A 7,142-nucleotide genomic window follows, 5' to 3' on the forward strand; every position below is an offset into this window, starting at 1 on the left:
TGATCATGATTCTTACTGGACTTTACTGGAGTCTCAACGTTTTAGAAACGACTTCCTGCACTTTTCAAATTCAAAAATATTTGAATTGGAAAAAAGGACAGTTTCTCATGTCTTCTTGGATTTCTTTGTATCTGAGCATATTGTGTTGATTTTTAAGATCTTTGTGCCTACTTCATGATGCTAGACAGGTACTACCTTAATATAGTCTGGAAGTAATCAGACATGGGCATGGCTACTGCCCATGTCTGATTATGTTATTTGTAGTTATCTACAAATAACATAAGATTATTTGTAGACAACTGAATTAAAAAGTGGGGTTTTTGTGTTTTCTCTTATGGATGCTTGGCTTCAATTACTTTTTTCCTTCAATAACAAAATAATATGCAGCTTTATTTAAATAGCAGTCCAGTTCACATTCCTTCAGCATACAGAATTTGATCACCACCTCAGTAATTGTGCCACAAATCATCACCTTCCTATAATAATGGAAAAAATAATCAGTCATTTGTGTCAAAAGTACTGTGGCAGACAGGTGCAAATGCACAGCAACAGAAAAAACATCCAAACAAAAAAGGAGACGCAAACAAATGAAATGCAGCAAACAAAAAAGAGATGCAAACAAAAAAGAGACGCAAACAAAAAAGACTACAACCACAAATGAAATGCAGCAAACAAAAGAAAATATGCAAACAAAAAGTGCTGAAAACGGAAGTGCTCCAGACCACTAGGGAGAGTCGAACAAAAAACAGCTGTGTCCAAATTTAGGGTCTGCAGCCTTTAAAATGGATATTCAGAAAAAGCAGCAATGGCGGCAAAATTATTTGTGCTGTGTTACACTTAAAATTACACAGAAGTATTTTTTACAAAGTTTTTAGGCGAGAATGTAGATGTATAGATCTGAAATATCTGCTCAGTTCAACACTATATCACTAAATTACAATATTGCTCCGACGTTTTCGGAGATGTTTGCACCTGTCGGCCACCGTAATGCAGACCCTAAATTTGGACACAGCTGTTTTTTTGTTCGACTCCCCCTAGTGGTCTGGAGCACTTCCGTTTTCAGCACTTTTTGTTTGCATCTTTTCTTTTGTTTGCTGCATTTCATTTGCTTTTTGTTTGCGTCTCTTTTTTGTTTGCTGCATTTGCTTTTTGTTTGCGTCTCTTTTTTATTTGGATGTTTTCTCTGTTGCTGCGCATTTGCACCTGTCGGCCACCGTACAAAAGTGACTTGTGTAAAAAAAAAAAAAAAGAAAAAAAATCACTTCTTTCTTCTTGAAAGATGTTTTAGGCAAAAAAAAATCACTTTAGGCAAAAAAAAATGATTTGAGAACTGTTTTTTGTATGTATTGAGTTTATGTTTTATCTGATACTGCAAACACACAAAATCTTGACAAGTATTTTTATTCTAGTTTCTAGCATAAAAATACTAGAAAAATACTAGAAACTAGGTTTTTTTTATCTTGAAATAAGATTAAAAAAAACAACTTACATGTAACTTTTCATTAAGTCAGAAATTCCTTAATATTGATGAAAAAATACTTGATCCATTGGTAGATTATTTCACTTATGGGAAAATATCTTGCTTTAAGTGAAGTAATCTGGCAATGAAACTCATAGTGTGTCCATCAATATTAAGGAATTTCTGACTTAAAAAGAGTTTATATATCTTGCTGAAAAGTTACATGTAAGTTAGTTTTGTCTTATTTCAAGTGTACTAAGATATTTGCATTAGAAACTTGATAAGATGTTGTGTTTTTGCCGTGTTTAACAAGAAAGCAAAAACAGAATAAATTTGTTAGTTATTATTTTACAGTACTTTACAATAAAATAGTTCCCTCTTGTGAGTCCTACACGACTCATACCAAGAGAAAACGTTAATATCTGCCATTCTTTTATTTATTCAAAGACTGTAGATCAACAGAATAAATAAAATCACCAGTGGTTTGCTGATTTATTAATACATAGATCCCTTGAATCTCTCCAAGCTTTTAAAAGCACAGCCATTTTAGAAAACCAACTTTCAAACACTCAACAGTTTATTACAGCTTTCCTTTGGAGAGGAAGAGGGGTCCTTTCAGATGAGTGATTGCTATGATAAGAAGCAGGCTTCCACTCCAGTATAGACACATGGCTGACAGCTCCAGAAGCTGAAAAGGCCAACAGCCTACCACAGAAACGCATGGTGTGCCTCATGGGGACAGGTGAATTGGAGCGTGTTAACGCTGAAGCAAAGCACTTGTCAGCCCGGCAGAGGATCCAGTCCCCATCCTTCGTGGTAATTACAGAGGTAAATTCAATCAGCGAAGACGGTTGTCACCAGTAACCTCCTTCAGATGCTTGCTCCTGTTCTACTGGGTTTTTCCCCCTGCAATTTACTTTTTTTTAAAACAGTTATTCACATCTAAAGAAATGAAGTGACTTTACGTAGTTCTGCTGCTTCTTAATCCCACTCCCACTGGTCTCCTGACGATCATGGCTCACTCAAGTGATGCGTTCCTAGTCCTGCTTTTGCGGGCAGACATGTCATTGATTTAGTGCCATGCCTTGTTCTGTTACAGCAGAGAAATTTGTTTAGATGTAGGATTTTTATCTTCCTTTCAATTCAGCTAGGTGAGATGATTTACCCAACTAGATACTGAACTCGAGGCATATTTTATTTTTGATCTCCTGTTACATATTTTCCAGCCACATAGTGTGATTTTATGGCACCATCAAGAAACCATATTGCCTTCGGTTGTTATGGAAATGCTGCTTTACGTAACAAGATTTTATTCTGACAACATAATAAATGTAAAGTTTGTCAAAATTGGTTTATTTATTCTTCAAATTAATTTTTGTTTAGTCAAAAAGTAATTTTCTCCTGACATTTATTGGTACATAAGTGTTGTTACTCTGCTCTTAACAGTTGGTGGTTACCATAGCGACCAGAAACTGACAGCTCCGCCCCCTTTTTTCTGTTGCGTCTGTAACCACTCTGTTTTCTTTACAAGTATTATACTTCAGCATATATTTTAGACAAATTTAATTATATGCAGGGTTTCATGTATAATTTTGCCATGTTTTGTATATGTTCTTTACTGTTATCATAATTAATGTTGCGAATTTTAACTATTTAATTTTACAATTTCTGTTTAAGAAGCTCCTACGGTTTCCAACACTCCCCTTTCTTCACGTCATCACAACAGTGCTACTCCATGTTGCATTTGAAACGCAGCGTTGTAGTCTGCATGATGAGCACACTATATACTTGCAGTTCTACCAGGAGTTTTCTGATTGCTGCTGCTAGTCTGGAGGAGCAGAGTGGAGGAGGAACGTGTTTTAACTGTATGTTCATATCAACAGCAGAACAATAAGAAAACACCTTGTGAAGATGCTGGTTTAAGCTAGTAAGAGAGCGATATTAAAAATGTTTGATTCCAGCAAGTGGAAGAAGTCATTATTCCAAACGCAAAATAAAAATCCAGATTAAAATTTGAAAACAAACTCAGGCAGGGATGTTTGGTGGTCGGATGAGAGTGAAACTGAAGTGTTTGGAAATAATGATCATTGTTCCACTTGTTACATTTGAAGAAAGCGAAAAAAAAAAAAAAAGCTCAACTCTGAAGGAGAGGCAGCATCATGTTTTGGGGCTGTTTTGCTGCAGGAGGGACTGGTGCATTTCTCAAAATATGAGGAAAGAACATTGTGCAAAATACTGAAGCAAAATCTCAAGACATTGGGGAGTTACTGGCACGATAAAACGATCTTAAATTTTTCAGTGGCCATCCCTAAGCCATGAAAGGTTTGTGTCCAGAAATTAAAAAAATGTGGGTGATCAAAATGTGGGTGATCATGACAAAAATCATGACATCCACAAACTTAACCTAGTTGTGGCAGTTCTGCTAGGAGGAATTACGCAAAATTCAAGAAAAAATATTTCTAAGACAAAGCATATGAAACTCTGAATTTTGATCAAATTTAAAAGGAAATCCTTACAAATTTTTGTCTGTATCTTATTACTCTTACATATAGTAAATATTAATAAATTTAGTGTTTCTAATTGATCCAAAACAAGAAAGGTCTACTAGAACAAAAACAAGGTATTTGCATTCGTACAGTAAATACATGTAGCCATTTTCAGCTGCAACAATAGATAAAGTTGTACAAAAGGATTGTAATTGTTTGTATTTAGTGTATTTGGTATCAGCTGGTTGTGGTTTGATTGTATTATGGCTGTTCAGGGTCTAAGCTCTCCGCCACAGATAAAAAGCTGATTAATTAAACCCCCCAGAGACGCATTAATCAGACTCACCTGGCACTGTTCCCTGGACCTTGGTCTCAGTTCTCTGCCCCACAGCTGAACCAGAACCACACCAGACTGCTTCTCATCATCAATACACAACATTACGCATGCTAATGACCCATTTTACCACATTAAACAACAGTGAAAACAGCAGGATACAGGCTGAAATATGTTGTCTGCAGATTCATATCCAGGAATCTTTTACAGTTGAAAAATTGAAAATAAAAATTTTTAAAAATCTTATTAATTGCTTCGTTTATTCTGATTTCATTACTTTTTCCAAATTTGTCATGATTTAACCACAAACCTTAATGAAGTTAATTAATGAGCCAAAGTTATTAAGAGCCACCTGTGGATCCAGACTCCTGTCATACATGTGTTTTCACTAATATTCATACTTCACTTCCAAAGTTTGACAGACATTACAAGTTTGATTTGTTTGACTGTTGGAGGCCACATTAAACTGTTTATTTGTTTTTAGTAGATATGTTTTGGTTTAATGGGAAATCTGGTTTTTATTGGGTTTGTTGGACGTGAAGGCTGACATGTAACTGAAAAATCCTGCAGGTGGATGAAAAGACTGCCAATGAAGGTCAGACATGGAAAATATTCTTTTGAAGTTTAGAGAGTGTTGCCATGGAAACCCGTATGTTTGACAGTGTAGGGAGTCTGCTTGTGAAAAAGAGCCCTGGGCAATATGGAGCTGTTAAGGAAAATGGATGTGATTATTTTTGATAATGGACTTCCTCACATTTCACAGGAACATGTTTTTCATGGATATTTTTTTCATTCATGATAGTTTTAAGTAAACTTAAGATTTTAAATTTCTTGCTTTTTCTGTAATTGTTACCAACTGTAATACAAACAGGAAAGCGAAGTAAAGCAAGATAATTTGCAACTCTCACAAGCAGGATGAAAGATTTTTATGAATTTATGAATGAGCAGTATCAGAATAAACTAAGAAATTACTTTGCAGTTTGCTTTTCTCTGATCACTCTAAACACAATTAGACATGTTCTAATGTGTAACTCTTTCAGACTGCATGTTTAATGGTTTGTTTGTAATATTCCAATAACACAAAAACATGTTATTTAATAAAATGTATACTTTCATGTGGTCACAAATACTAGGAGGAAAGTGGTGTATAAACTACAGCCTGACTTTACATCAGAGAGCTGTCAAGTGAATTATAAATGAATATTTCTGATTCCATCTTTTGCCATTTCTCTCCTCTTCCTCCATTATGAGCTTAAAAGCAAATGCCCAGATTGCTTTATAGACTAATGCTTTGGTACTGACACAGTGGATGTGTTTTTATCATTATGTTTGCCTTGATAGTCTTTAATGTCATTTATGCAGTTGTCTGCAAATGTTCACTGAGCATTCATGGCGACTGTCAGGGGACTTTCTCTCCAAGTTTAGTGCTAGCTGGGAAGCCACTGTATAGAAGAGGATGTTGGTGTCACATACAACTTTTGGTAAAGTGAATAAAAAAATTCTATACTTTTCAATAAAAATAATGCGTGTGGTGTCAACTAAATCAAGTTATAGTCTCTTTATTTCTTCCTCAGTCCACTAAAATCCATGGTTCACAGACGACTCCATGGAAAGACAGAAACTCACAGTCTGTCTGGAAAAATTGACAGAAGCTGAAAATGTCTAGAGAAACCCCCCAGATAGTTCTTCAGGTATGTGGACAAACTTTGAAAAAAAAATGTGTTTTCTCCTATTTCAGAATTGAGTACTAATTTGCCTTGGACTATTACACACAAATCTCTCATAAAATCCACTGAAATTTTCAACAATGTTACAAAAATATAGAAATATTTGAGCAAAAAACACTGAAATGTATAAAGCATTAAAGAAATAAAAATAACTTGTTTTCATTTTCTCTGTGCTTGGACCTTGGATGATCTGGTTCAGCATAGCAGCTTATATTTGTGTGCAAAAGTTTATCAGAAAAGTGAAAAAGAAACAAACAAACAAAAAAAAAAAACTTTGGACTTTGGAAATGAATAAACCTGCTTGTGAAATGAAAATAATTGGGATTTAATTGATGTAAACAAAAAGTAAGACATCAAATCAATTAGCCTGCAGTTTGGCCTACTTGGATTGAAATGATCTGCCACTGAAGCGGCAGAAACCAGCAGAAATGAGCAACTAGCCCTGGTGGAGGTTTAGGCACCGATGAGCTGCATGTCACAATAATTATGCCAGATCTGGGTGGGCTGTGTTTCTGGTGTCTCACTTCATCTATTTGTAATAATAAAGTAACAACGAGGCTTCCCGCTAACTGGAAAGCAGCTCTTTGTATTATGCATGGCTGGATGTACTGTAAGAGCTTTCCAGTACAAGGCTGTAATTACAAATAGCTCTGTAGGCTAACAGTGTACTCAACTGTTTAAAATTGGTGTAAACATATACACTGATGTATCCTCAGTGCACATGAACTCCTTTACCTTTTTCTAACCAGCAACAACACAGAGGAATTTAACATCGACAAAAATAGTCAAAAATATTACATTTATTTTCTCTTTTTTTATTTTTCTGTGCTTGTTCTCTTCCTATCTGCACCTGGAAATGATATTCAAGTCTTTAGCATTTATTGAGACATCAGTGTCAGCGTCTAATCAGAATTTGTGTGCATTTGGTTTATTAATTACATCAGCTGGTAGGAGCTCAGAGCGCTTGACAAAAAAAAAAAAATCAAAAGCTGACGCCTGTGTCATGATTAATTTTGCAGTGAACAGTCCCTGCGATGTCAGTGGTAATTAGGCATCACCCATTGCATAACACACCATGTGTCAGGGTGGGTGGCATGTGTGTGTGTGATTGGGAGTGAGAGGGAGAGTAAATGAGA

The sequence above is a fragment of the Poecilia formosa genome, unplaced genomic scaffold (genome assembly GCF_000485575.1).
Source record: "Poecilia formosa unplaced genomic scaffold, Poecilia_formosa-5.1.2 Scaffold132, whole genome shotgun sequence".
Lineage (NCBI taxonomy): Eukaryota > Metazoa > Chordata > Actinopteri > Cyprinodontiformes > Poeciliidae > Poecilia > Poecilia formosa.